This window comes from Phyllopteryx taeniolatus, chromosome 1 (assembly GCF_024500385.1).
Source record: "Phyllopteryx taeniolatus isolate TA_2022b chromosome 1, UOR_Ptae_1.2, whole genome shotgun sequence".
Taxonomy (NCBI): Eukaryota; Metazoa; Chordata; class Actinopteri; order Syngnathiformes; family Syngnathidae; genus Phyllopteryx; species Phyllopteryx taeniolatus.
The window spans coordinates 45,087,899-45,101,958 of NC_084502.1; the positions used below are offsets into that span (position 1 = coordinate 45,087,899).

The following is a 14,060-nucleotide window of genomic DNA, read 5'->3' on the forward strand; positions in this document are numbered from 1 at the left end:
GAATTCTAAATAAACTAAACCTTAAATCATATTGAAAGGAACAAGCAAAAAAAAAAAAGGCTAATGAAAAACGTTAAAGGGAAGCCTGATTGTAATGACAAATGATTCTTAAACTATAACCACTGACCTTTACTTTTGAAATACAGTGTTACATATTTATAAATTACTCTTAAATTATACAAATAGTTTTTGTTTGTGGCCACCGGTTTGGCGTGCGCAAAGCATTCTGGCGTTAATGACGTATGATGGTTGCTGTTTGCCGCCATACATTGCTGCCCTCTCAGCTCCTATTAGTTAAATGTTTAAACTTGTATACCACACTTGTATTGTAAACCGTCATCCACAGCAATAAAGTTACAAGATAACGTTAAAGTTGCAACACACCTAGCGACAGTTTACAGCTAAATGCACAGAAGCTTTCCCTCAAGTCGAAAATAAATTTCCGGGTTTTAATCACATCGCCATGCCGACTCAAGCCATATAAATAGCATATAAAGCATCAGACATTGTGTTTTACATCAATACTTAACTATATTCATAATCTATAATATGTCTGTGGATGTCTCACTGTCTAAAACAGATAAATAACTGGATGAGCCAAAATCTTCTTCAATTAAAACACAACAAAACTGAGATAATTGTTTTTGGCAATAAAGAAAAGAGGATTGCTGTTAGTAAATACCTGTAGTCACTCTCTTTAAAAACCAAAGACCAAGTCCGAAACCTTGGTGTTCTGATAGATTCTGACGTGACTTTCAACAGTCATATCAAATCAATTACTAAAACTGCCTTCTACAATCTGAAGAACATATCCAGTGTGAAGGCTTGCATGTGCCAAGCAGACCAGGAGAAGCTCATCCATGCTTTTATCTCAAGTAGACTTGACTACTGTAATGGTCTTCTGACTGGACTATCCAAAAAGAGCATTAAACAGCTGCAGCTCATTCAGAATGCTGCAGCTCGGGTTCTGACCAGAACAAAGAGGTCCGAGCATATTACTCCAATTCTAAAGTCTTTACACTGGCTTCCAGTCAGCTTTAGAATATATTTTAAAGTTCTGCTACTGGCCTATAAATCACTAAACGGTTTAAGTTCTGAATACATGAAATAAATGCTAATGGAATATAAACCCAATAGGGTTGTGAGATCGACAGACTCAGGTCAAATAGTGGACCACAGAGTCCAAAGCAAACATGGTGAAGCAGCATTTAGCTGTTGTACTGCACACAAATGGAATAAGTTGCCAAAAGAAGTGACGTCAGCCCTAAGTGTGATTGTTTTTAAGTCCAGGTTAAAAACTCTTCTTTTTCCACTTTTAAATTATATTTCTTGCAATTTACGCTGTTTTAATTGTATTTTTATTTAATTTTCTCTTTGTTTTAAATGTTTATAAGCTGTTTTTTTGTATTTTTTGTTTTTAAATGCTTTCAATCATGTAAAGCACATTGAGTTACCTTGTGTGTGAAATGCGCTATATAAATACATTTGCTTTGCACTTCTTCCTTAAGTATTAATCTATCTTTTTATGGTTTCATAAATGTGATGAAGTACTATGTGTACAGTGTTCACCACAGTATCCACTCAGAGCTATGCATGTCCATTTTGTGAGGTACACTGATGTAGGCTCGCCAATCACGGACCACAACTACTGGGTGAAACGTGACATCCTCTTTGATGGTGATAGTGACAGTAACTCAGAACTCAGTCAGTGGCGAAAATGAAAGGAGCTCTCCATTCTACAGCATGCTCTATTTCTCAGTTGGCTTTGCCAAGAAGCAGCCAAGACGCCACCAAAAAATTACCAGCTCGAGCTTCTTCTAGGCCGTCACCTTTATTCTTACCTCCATTTTCATTGCTGGTTAATTCTTCTGTCTTTTCATGTCTTTGAACACACGTTGGCTCAAACTGAAAAGGCTGAACAGTGTTCATCGCTGCCCCGTCTGCTACTGTAGATAATGCTAAAAACACCATCGAAACTGGGCATATCCCTTTTTAATGTCACTACCCAGCGAAGTAAACAACAATGGCGACAATGCTAAAATAACGTTTCATAAAAATATATAAACCTGGAAATGTATTTCAAAAGTTGTATCTTATTGTTATGTTACTTACATCGAAAGCGATCATATAAACCAAACATTTCATTACAATCAGAGTTCTTTTTTAACAAAAAAAACTAAAATCCCAAATAGACCCATTCAAAACAACAGCATTTTAAAAACGAGTAAAAATGCACCTTGCAGCTAGATGTTGCAGCAATACAAGCCTCGCCAAAGGCTAAGGTAATTGCGCTGTCTCAGCAGTGGTGAGTGGATCTTCGTTTGGACATTTGTTGGGCACCGAAGTGACCCAGCATCGAACGGGAGCAATGTGTGCCAGCAATAAAAGCACAGAAGCAAAACAGCAGCAGTAGTACACCCACATGCGCCAGCTTACAGTTGCTGTGGAAAAGTGCAGTCAAGTAAATGGTACAAAAGAAAACTGCAAAGCACACATACCGTTGATTGGAAAACGTGTCACTTGATGAGACGAAAGGACAGAGCCCAGATCAACGTGTCAACGACAGGCAGCGTCAGGACTTGACTTAAGTAAAACAAAACGTGTCACGATATGTTACAAAGAGGAATTTCACAAAATTCACGACATTTTAATACTAAAAGTGCCTCAATATCGTTGTGGTCTTTTCTCTGTATAAAATAATGAGCTATTGTGCTTAAGATTTTGTTTTGGGCCGGCTATATGGAGCCACACCACTTAGCCAGGCTGCTACAGTGCTCCACTTTCTCAGGATATAAATGCACCTGTCAGGATTCAGGTTGCGAGTTGGACCCAGATGCAGAGAGAAGAGGGAGTTTAGTTTGTGAACAAATGTTTATTGTACATTGGAAGAAAACAAAAACAAGGGCTCCGAAAACTAGATCTGGGATTAGCAGGGTTCCAAGGAGGACCAGTCTGGCAGGGTATGAGTCCGGGTTGCCGGTGGGCCACAAGAGGTGAGCGCTGGTTTGCGGGGAGCAAGGGCAGACGGCAGACTGGGGACAAAGAGCAAGAATGGGTTAGAGATAAAATTACGAGGTCTTCGGGAAGCAAAAGGTGGACAAGGCGGCTAGGCTACAAACTTGACATAGACCGTTGAGAGGACTGGAAGAAACCGGCTTTATCTGGGAAACATGGAAGGTGAGGTGAACACGGAGAGTGGCAGGGAGCTTCTACCTTGAGCGATAGATTGTTTTTGGTACTGTGCCACACTTTTTGACCAACAGTGAAAGCAGGCGCGGTACCTGAAATTTGGCAGAGGACCGGAGAAGGGCGTGCGGGCTTGCTTTCAGGCCTTGGAGCACCGGCGTATGTGGGCCTACACCGAAGGAACTGCAAGCTCATCCTCCTGCGATGGGAACAGTGGTGGTTGGTAGTCTAAGGAGCATTGAAAAGGGGACATGGCCAAGGAGGTGTTAGGCAGTGAATTATGGGAATACTCAACCCAGGCAAGATGGGTGCTCCAAGCAGCGGGATGGGACTGGGACATGCAACGGAGCGCTATCTCCAGCTGTTGGTTGGTGCGTTCACATTCCCCGTTGGTCTGAGGATGATTACCAGAGGATAGACTAACATCTATACCAAGCGCTGTGCAAAACGCTCTCCAAACCTGCGAGGTGAATTGTCAGAGATTATGTCAGAAGGGATGCCATGCAGGCGGAAAACGTGCTGGACCAACAGATGGAAGCTTGGGAAGTGCTAGGAAGTGTGCTGCTTTGGAAAACCTTTCCACCACTGAGAATGGGGGAAAGGTTCTTTCATCTTTCCATTGGATGGGGGAAGCCCAGAAATAAAGTCCAGGGCGATGTGCGACCGAGGGCGTCTGGGAATGGGAAGTAGACCAGAGCTTGGTTTGGAGGATGTCTTATTTTGAGCACATACCGTGCATCCAGATATAAAGGACCGGGTGTCCACCAGAAGCATTGACGGAGGAAGGCCAACGTTCTGCGAACCCCAGAGTGACAGGTAAGTCGTGATGAATGGGCCCACTGTAGCCCCTGGGGGCGAACCAAATCAGGGAAAAACAAGGAGTTCCGGGGTGCCCCACCAGGATCGGCTTGCTCTTCCTGGGCCTCCTTCACCAGGGTTTCTATTTCAAATGTGATTGAGCCCAGAAAGCAACGGGGAGACAAGATGGGATCAGGATCATCCTTGGTACTCTCTGAGGTGAACTGGCGGGACAGGGCATCAGGGTTGGTGTTCTGGGCCCCTGGGCGTTAGGACAAGGTAAATGTGAACCGGTCAAAAAACAACACCCACCTGGCTTGGCGGGAGCTCAGCCTCTTGGTAGAGCAGATGTACTCTAGATTCTTGTGGTCGGTCCACACGATGAATGGATGTTTGGCGCCTTCCAGGAAAGGCCGCCATTCCTCCATTGCCATCTTCACCGCCAGAAGCTCCCGGTCTCCAACCCCATAATTTCTCCCCGCCTGAGACAACTTGTGAGAAAAGAAGGCGCAAGGGTGGACTTTATTCATCATTCTTTGATCGCTGAGACAGCACCGTGCCAACCCCCGCCTCCGATGCGTCGACCTCAGTGAACTTCCTCTGCAGATCCGGATGGATGAGGATAGGAGCTGAGGAAAAAAGTTTCTTCAGCTCACTGAAGGCCAGGTCAGCCTTCTCAGACCAATGGAAGGATGTTAGGGTTTATGTGAGGGCAGTGAGGGGTGTGGCAACCCGACTGTAGTTCCGAATGAACCGCCGATAGAAGTTTGCAAAGCCAAGGAACCGTTGCAGCTCCTTTCGCGTGGATGGTGTTGGCCACTCGGTGACTGCAGCTACCTTCGCTGGGTCCATTTGAAGCTGCCCCTCAGCAATGACGTAACCCAGAAAGGTGGTCTATGGAACATGGAACTCACATTTTTCCGCTTTGACGAAGAGCTTGTTCTCAAGGAGTCTCTGAAGTACTTGATGAACATGTCGTTCGTGATCTGCTCTGGAAGGGGAGAAAATCAGGATGTCATCCAGGTACACAAAAACACTTTTTCTGATCATGTCACGCAGGACGTCATTGACTAGCGCCTGGAAGACAGCAGGAGCATTGATTAAGCCGATAGGCATGACGAGGTACTCGTAGTTCCCTTTACAGGTGTTAAATGCTGTCTTCCACTCATCTCCCTCCCAAATGCGGACAAGGTGGTAGGCTTGGCGCAGATCCAGCTTGGAGAAAATTGTTGCAGCATGAAGGGGGGAAAAGGCAGAGTCAATCAGGGGCAAAGGGTACTTGTTCTTAATGGTGATGTTGTTAAGGCCATGATAGTCCAGACATGGATGGAGGGTCTTGTCTTTTTTTGTACACAAAAAAAGAAGCCTGCCCCCACAGGTAACAAGGAGGGCCGGATATTACTTGCGGCCAACGATTCGCTGATATAGGTCCGGACAAGAGATGTTAAAAAGACGGCTGCTAGGGAGCAGTGCACCGGGCTGTAGCGCAATAGCGCAATCTTAAGGTCTGTGCGGGTGTAGAGAGGTGGTATGGTGTTTGCTGAACACTGGAGCAAGGTCATGGTAAATCAAGGGAACACATGACAGATCAGATTATTTACTCTGTCTTCGGCCACTTGGGGGCACCGCAGCAGATTGCAAACAGTTCTTATGACAGAAGTTGCTCCATGAGGTGATCTTGGGCACAGTCCAGTCGATGCTGGGGTTATGGAGCCTCAGCCAAGGCAAGCCAAGCACAATTGAAACTTGAAGGCAAGGAAAAACATGAAAACCTAAAACCTCAAGATGCTTCCCTAATAGCTTGAGGGAAACAGGAGCAGTCGTTTGCTGGATACGGGAGATAAGTCGCCCATCAAGGGCATTGGCATTTTTGGGAGTGGTCAGAGCCTGTAGACAAATTCCCATCTGTTTAACTAGGCGGTGGTCAATGAGATTCTCGTCAGCTCCAGAGTCTACTCGGGTTAAAATGAGCAGAGACAGATCATTCCAGCAGACGATATCAGAGATCTTAAAACGGACAGAATAGGAGGAACTTGTATTCTGACTCACCAACTCCTCCTTTATTGGTGAGTCTGCCAGATTGATGGACGTGTGGGACAGCTGGCGATGTAGTGGCCCGCCTCTCCACAAAATAAGTACAGATTAGAGGTCCTCCTGCATGTTTTCTCCAAATCTGAGAGTTTAGTTCAGCCCAGTGGCATGGTTTCACAGATCTCGGGAAGCGGGAATGGTGACGAAGTCTGCGACTCAAAGAAGGGTTTGAGAGTGGAGCGCTGTGCAGAAGGAAGTTAGGTAGGTGGAGTCTGTGACCTCGAGTTGCGATCCCTTCGGTGCTCCCGGAGACGACAATCAAGTCTGATGGAAAGATCAATAAGCTGATCTAGGGAGCTTGGCTCATCCCTGGAAGCCAGCTCATCTTTAAGCGACTAATTTAGGCCCCCCAAAAAAACCTCCTGTAGCGCCTCATCATTGAAATTGCTCCCGGCAGCCAGAGTCCGAAAAGTGATCGAAAATTCAGTTACACTGCGAGAGCCCTGTCGGAGTGACATCAACCGTTTAGCAGCCTCCCTTCCACGGACAGGGTGGTCAAAGATTTCCTTCATCTCCTCGGAAAAAGAGGAGTATGACACGCAGACGGCCGACCGTCTCTCCCATTTCGCCGTGGCCCACGAGAGGATTGAAAAAGTCCCACAGTGTCTTAAGAGTAGTCAGGTATAATTAGGATGATAAGATGCAGCTGCTAGACTCCAACGCGGCAACCCTGCAAAGCACTCACTCACACACACACACACACACACACACACACACACGCACATGCACACGCACGCTACGACTGTTTGTATGCCTGAGTGTTGCTTTGCAATCGATCGGGCATTTCGCACTGGCCTCTGTCCACCCCAAGCGCAGAGCCGCGGCCCCCATGTGCCTCGTCAGGCTGCCAGTGGGGCATCCGCTTCACTAAGCCCACGTCTTGGGCCGCAGCAGTCATCACCGGGAAGCCCCACAAGTCGGCCCTCCGTGGGTCGCTGCCGCCCCTCCTCGAGAGACGATCCGCCGAATTAATTTTTAACACTTTTTATAGTGTAATAGTGAGTGTCTAATGTATCAAATGTCGAAGGTTGTGGGTGAAATAACAACACAGAGAGATTCTGATTATTCTGATTCTGATAACATTTCCGATTCCCCGTTACAACATATCCCTCCACCAATAAATTTCATTAGTCCAAAAAATGAAATAATAAACTCCACTCCATATAAATACAGGCATCAATGCAAAAATAAACCATTTTACATCCTTCTGTCTCTTCAAATTAAATGTACATGTTTCAAATTAAAACATATTACAGAGGCTGGTCAGAAAAATAAATAATCTTACAATATCACTAAGCAGAGGAAATGAAACTAACTAGGATTCCTAGGATCCTACCTTATATATTGTTACTTGGCTGTTTCTAAACCTGCTTTGCCTTCAAGAGTGTTCCTGCGTTTCTGACTTGACTTTAATTTTTGGACTCAAACAAAGAAATCAGCGTGAGTAGGCTGTATCCAATTTTGCATGTTATAAATAAATACATTTTAAAAATTACAATAAATACTGTTAAATTAGGCGGCACGGTGGCCGACTGGTTAGAGCGTCAGCCTCACAGTTCTGAGGTGCGGGGTTCAATCCCCGTCCCCGCCTGTGTGGAGTTTGCATGTTCTCCCCGTGCCTGCGTGGGTTTTCTCCGGGCACTCCGGTTTCCTCCCACATCCCAAAAACATGCATTAATTGGAGACTCTAAATTGCCCGTAGGCATGACTGTGAGTGCGAATGGTTGTTTGTTTGTATGTGCCCTGCGATTGGCTGGCAACCAGTTCAGGGTGTACCCCGCCTCCTGCCCGATGACAGCTGGGATAGGCTCCAGCACGCCCGCGACCCTAGTGAGGAGAAGCGGCTCAGAAAATGGATGGATGGACTGTTAAATTAGTGAATTGACAATTTCTTAATGGACAGTTGTTATTTTCAGCCTAGCATGATTATTGCTGTCGCAGCATTTTAGAGCATACTGTATAATAATGTAAACATTGGCTGGGTGGGGATGGAAGTAGTCTCAAACCCTCAAAAACCTCGGGACTCAGCCAGCAAGAAAAAGAGAGATCTTTCAGTTCTCCTGCGTTCGCCTCTTCTCCCACCCGTACCATGTAACTTGCTGCAATACCGTAAGTCTTACTGCAATGCCGTGTGTCTTATTGCAATACCATGAACTTCTACACGATATTCCAATAATTATAATAATGTGAGGCGGCACGGTGGATGACTGGTTAGAGCGTCAGCCTCACAGTTCTGTGGACCCGGGTTCAATCACCGCCCCCGCCTGTGTGGAGTTTGCATGTTCTCCCCGTGCCTGCGTGGGTTTTTTCCAGGCACTCCGGTTTCCTCCCACATCCCAAAAACATACATTAATTGGGGACTCTAAATTGCCCGTAGGTGTGAATGTGAGTGCGAATGGTTGTTTGTTTGTATGTGCCCTGCGATTGGCTGGCAACCAGTTCAGGGTGTACCCCGCCTCCTGCCCGATGACAGCTGGGATAGGCTCCAGCATGCCCGCGACCCTAGTGAGGAGAAGCGGCTCAGAAAATGGATGGATGGATAATAATGTGAGATTAATACCGAACTGTGAGATATACTGTACATATCATTACATCCCTTGTTACAAGTTTAAAGTAGCTCGTTTGGTACACGGGGAGCCCGGTGGGTGACTGGTTAGCACATCTCCCTCACAGTTCTGAGGACCCGGGTTCAAATAAGGCCTCCCAGTGTGGAATTTGCTCCCCCGTGCTTGTGTGGGTTTTCTTCAGGTACTCCGGTTTCCTCATCGCATTACAAAAACTATGTGTGCCCTGCGATTGGCTGGCGAGATGTTCAGGGTGTAACCTGCCTCTCGCCCAGAGTCAGCTGGGATAGGCTCCAGCACACCCGGGAGCCTAATCAGGATAAGCGGTATAGAAAATGGATGGATGGATGTTTGGTATACAGCATGTAATTAGACAGCGAACACTACGACATATCTAGTGCGGCAAAAGCAAACCAAAAACACAGAACCCGGAACCCGGCCAAAGAGTCAGAGGGAGTCAAGATAGTAACCTGCCAGTTTTATAGTGTGACCTCCTGCCGCGATTAGGCAATCAGCTGAGAGGAGGAACTATGTGGCATGAGAGCTTGAAAGCAGCGGTGACATCTTGGTACATATGGATCTATGCATTCGTTTACTGCACTTGCCTGGATACATCAGATTGCTTTTCTGGGTATGGGGTGTCTAGTATTAGAATCAGATTCAGCTTTATTGGCCAAGTATGTTAAAAGACACAGGGAAAGATAAAAGGGGCTTGAAGCAGATATCTGTGTTTTGTTTCTACAACCCCAATTCCAATGAAGTTGGGACGTTGTGTTAAACATAAATAAAAACAGAATACAATGATTTGCAAATCATGTATTTATATTTATATTTAATTGAATACACTACAAAGACAAGGTATTTAATGTTCAAACTGATAAACTTGTTTTTAGCAAATAATCATTAACTTAGAATTTTATGGCTGCAACATGTTCCAAAAAAAATTATATAAATAAATATTATTAATGAACATATCATGGAGTACTTAATTCAGTATTTATTTAATCATTTCAACATTTAGTTATTTGTTTCAATATTGGCGGCACAGTGGACGTCTGGTTAGAGCGTCTGCCTCACAGTTCTGAGGACCGGGGTTCAAATCCCAGCCCCGCTTCTGTGGAGTTTGGATGTTCTCCCCGTGCCTGCGTGGGTTTTCTCCGGGCACTCCGGTTTTCTCCCACATCCCAAAAACATGCATTAATTGGAGACCCTAAATTGCCCATAGGTGTGAATGTGAGTGGGAATAGTTGTTTGCTTCTATGTGCCCTGCGATTGGCTGGCGACCAGCCAAGGGTGTAACCCGCCTCTCGAGCGAAGATAGCTGGGATAGGTTCCAGCACGCCCACCACCCTGGTGAAGATAAGTGGAACTGAAGATGAATGAATGAATGAATGTTTCAATATTGTTTTTATTTCAATATTTGTTTATTTAATTATTGCACTCCTGAGCCCCTGTGCATCAGGAAATAATTTTTTGTCATAAATGTAAATACAATAAATGATAATATATGTATTTAACTTTTCCCCAAAGACACAAGCCATAAAGAAAACAAAATTTTAGCAAGTTCGGCTTCAGTCTTATAATCAAACTGTAGTCATGCACGTTAGCGTAGCATTCACCGGAAGTCAGCTATCCCGTTGGTATGGTCATGTGATGTTCCGCATAAAGCAGTATGTGATGTTTAATTTTACTATAATCATTTTTTGCATGCAGTTGTCCTGTTGATCCTAATTTTCTTCATAAGGTGCTCTGAAAGACATTTTGTGTTTAAGAATTTGATAAACATATTTTCAAGGCTATTTTTAAACAATACTTTGTTGTTCATAACTTTTAAAAAATTGGGTCATAACACAGCGATAACAGAAAAATGAGGGTCCCAAGATGAAAACGCCACATCACTCCCGTTTCGCCGTCCTTCCACTGACTCCCTGTTACTTTTAGGATTCAATACAAAATCACTTACAGAGCCCTTAATGGTCAGGCTCCTTCATACTTTGTGGATCTGGTCTGATTTTATTGTCATGTTAGGTCACTGAGTCTTCTGACAGCCTTTTACTTACTGCCCCTCACACAATATTAAAAAATATAAGGCGATAGAGCCTTGCTGTCTGTTCCCTCCTTTGCGGAATTCACTGAGATTTTAGATAACTGCCTCTTCAGTAGATATTGGAGAAGAAAAACACCAGCTAAAAAAACATTTGTTTAAGCAAGCATTCGAGAAAGGCTTGATTATTGATTGATTATTAATTGTTTTCATTTGTTTTTTTTTCATATTACCTGTACACTATTTGTGACTGTTTTTTTTTTTTTAGTTGTGTCATGATCCACTCTGAGTTGTTTTTTAAATGTATTTATTGTCAGTTAGTTCTTCCCCTAGGCGACGTAGGGAGAAGTTGAGCAGGGAGGCACGTACCTGGCAGCTATTCTAATCAGATCCCAGTCTGTCCAATCATCTGACCTGGATGCCACCTTTCGTTAATCTCTTTTGGAATACATCATGGGGTCAAGGAGACATGTAAATGTGGTTCCTTTCAAAGGGAAACGACAGCACTGTTTCAAATGAATTCGATTCCACTTTTCCAGACTGATGTCATCACGCGACGGCGAGGATTGCTGACTCTTGCAATACTAGATAGAGTCAGTCAATCTCTATTTTGCGGATTTACCAGCACAATATCGTCAGCCTAATAGTTTAATAGCCAAAGTCATTTTTAACTCACTGTCATAATGTCAATAAAAAATACCAACGGGTTTGCTAATAATAATAATTTTATTTTATGTCAGTTTATATTCTTAGTCATCCAGATTATGGTAATCTGCAATGTTTGAATTGTGGCAACTGGACTATTCTTGCTTGTTGAATTTGTTGTTTTTTTCTTGTTTCCCCCAAAAAATTCCGAAATGACTTCAGCAATTACCATAATTTCTCAAGTATAATGTGAATATTTTTCCCCCCAAAAAATGGTCAAGTCAATAGTGAGCATTATACATAGGTATAGGGGAAAATGGAAAAAGAAAACACTGGCCTTGGTGGCACAGTTGAAGGACAAAAAGATGCAGTTGTTTCCTAACAATCAGAGGAACAGGAGATAAGGCGACACGAGGTGCAGACGGATTCATTTTTGACATCCAAGCAATCGGAGGAGAGAATGACAAATGAGAGAAGCCAGCACGTTGAATCTCCCACACCCCTCCCTGCCCCATTGGAGCAAAGCCCAATGCAAAACTCACTCTCTACTAGGCTAAATTCTCTGCTAGGTGGGATGGACAGGATGAAGACTATTGTCAATATTTGTAATCCAATGCACACCACGCCAAGATCTTCCCCCCATCCCTCCTCGTCTGAAACCACCGTCCACTAAGATTCTTTGAATGACAGATTCTTCCAAAAGTTCAGACAACCGATATCTCTATTAAGAAAAGATACATAAATGAGAGTACTGCCACTAAGTTTATGGAGATCATTGCAGTGCCACAAACTGTGAATGCTGAGCCAGTTGATGAACTTTTGGATAATTTCACCTGTAAAATCTCAAATGTCATGAATGCTGTCACTCCTATTAAAACTAAGACAATCTTGAGGTGACCTAGAACACCGTGGAGGAGCACAATGATGGTAAAGACCTCAAAGTGAAATCAAAGTGTAGGAAAGCAGAACAGAGAAAGGCAGAGAAAACTAAACTCAAAATTGACTATGACCTCTACAGACAAAGTCTTTGTAATTTTAACCAAGAGTTAGTCAGGGCTAGACAGCAACAATATTCGCACTCTGTTTGCTGTGGTTGACAAGCTCTAACCCCCCCCCCCCCCCCCCCGAATCAGATAGCTCCAGAACTCCTCACAGTAGATAAATGCAATTAATTTGCTTTTTATATTAATGAAAAATACAATCCATCCGGTTAAATATCAGCATTTGATAGTTGACCAAAAAACTGTAGAGAAAACAGTTCAGTAACTGAAACCATCAACGAGCTGTCTTGACTCAATACCATCTGACTTTTTCAAAGCTATTACGAAGTCTGTGCTAGCTGAGTTGCAGCAAATAATCAATTGCTCACTTCAGTCAAATAATCAATTGCTCACTTCAGTCAGGCTAGTTTCCTAAAGCTCTTGAAGTAGCTGCCATTAAGCCTCTGCTAAAAAATAGAACGCTGGACGCTTCCATGTTAGCAAGCTATAGACCCATCTCAAATCTCCCTTTCATAGACAAGATTGTTGAGAAAGTTATTTTTAATCAACTCAGCAATTTCTTTAACTTAAATGGACATTTTCACAAATTTCAATCAGGTTTCCAAACTCATCACAGTACAGAATCTGCTCTTGTCAAAGTGCTAAATGATATAAGGTTGAATACTGACTCGGGAAAGGTGTCAATGCTGGTCTTGTAGGACCTCAGTGCGGCTTTTGATACGGTAGATCATAATATACTGCTGAACAATTCGTGCAATTCGGAATGAAATGTCAACTGAAGCTGCAAAAATTTACCTGCATTCGATGATTCTTAGTCACTTTAACTATTGCATAACCAGTTGGTCCCAGGCTGGTCAGAATGCAAAAAAACCATTGGAAGTTTTGTACAAACAAGTAATTAAAGTGATGGATAAAAACCAAGGCACTATCATCACTGTGCAATTTAAAAAAAATACAGTCTTTTAAACTGGGACCGTCTTCACATATTTGCAGATTTAAATTTGATTTATAAAGTACTGCATGATTTGGCCCCAGCTCCTCTGGCTGAGTTCATCAGCCAAAGAAACAGCTCTGAGCGTGTCACTCGAGGCTCTGTCAGAGGTGACTGTCTCATTCCTCTGCGCAGGAGCACTTTCAGTAAGTCAGCCTGGTCAGTGAGGAGCGCTGGTGAGTGGAACTCAGTACCTGAGGAGGTTAAACTGCTTACAACATACAAGGCCTTCACAAAAAAACTGAAAATGTGGCTAGTTAACACCTATACCTGCCAACACTAAAAGACAAGTATGTTATGTTGTCTTTTTGTTATGATCAAAAAAATTATGGTTTTATTCTCTCTTAATAGTATAGTTTGATTATGTATCCTGTATTATATTGTCTTGTAGATGTATTTTACTGCTTTTTTACATCATGGCCAGGGGACTACAGATGAAAACTAGCCTTCTGGCTAATTCTGGCTTTTTTAACCATGTGTACTTCATGTGTTTTATGAAATTGCATTGTCCCCTTTCAAAAATAAACTGATAAACAACAGGTTGGAAACGTGGGTAGGACTAAATGGAACAGTCCTTAAATGGTTCAGGTCATACTTGGAGGAAAGGAGTTATTTTGTAACCATTGGAAGTGTCTCATCGAATGGCAATGACCTATGGGGTCCCTCAAGGGTCAGTTCTTGGACACCTCCTGTTCAGCCTGTACATGCTACCCTTGGGTCAAATTCTTCAGAACTTTAAT

At 43.4% G+C, this 14,060-nt stretch overlaps 1 long non-coding RNA gene across 1 annotated transcript; it reads right to left on the bottom strand.

Annotated features, from left to right (window-relative positions):
* Positions 1–2,908: 2,908 nt before the first annotated feature.
* LOC133475824 (uncharacterized) lies at positions 2,909–3,637 on the bottom strand. Its single transcript, XR_009787947.1, has 3 exons — positions 3,282–3,637; positions 3,120–3,209; positions 2,909–3,032 (listed from the first exon to the last, which is right to left on the bottom strand). It is a non-coding gene; the product is annotated as an uncharacterized LOC133475824 (long non-coding RNA).
* Positions 3,638–14,060: the final 10,423 nt, after the last annotated feature.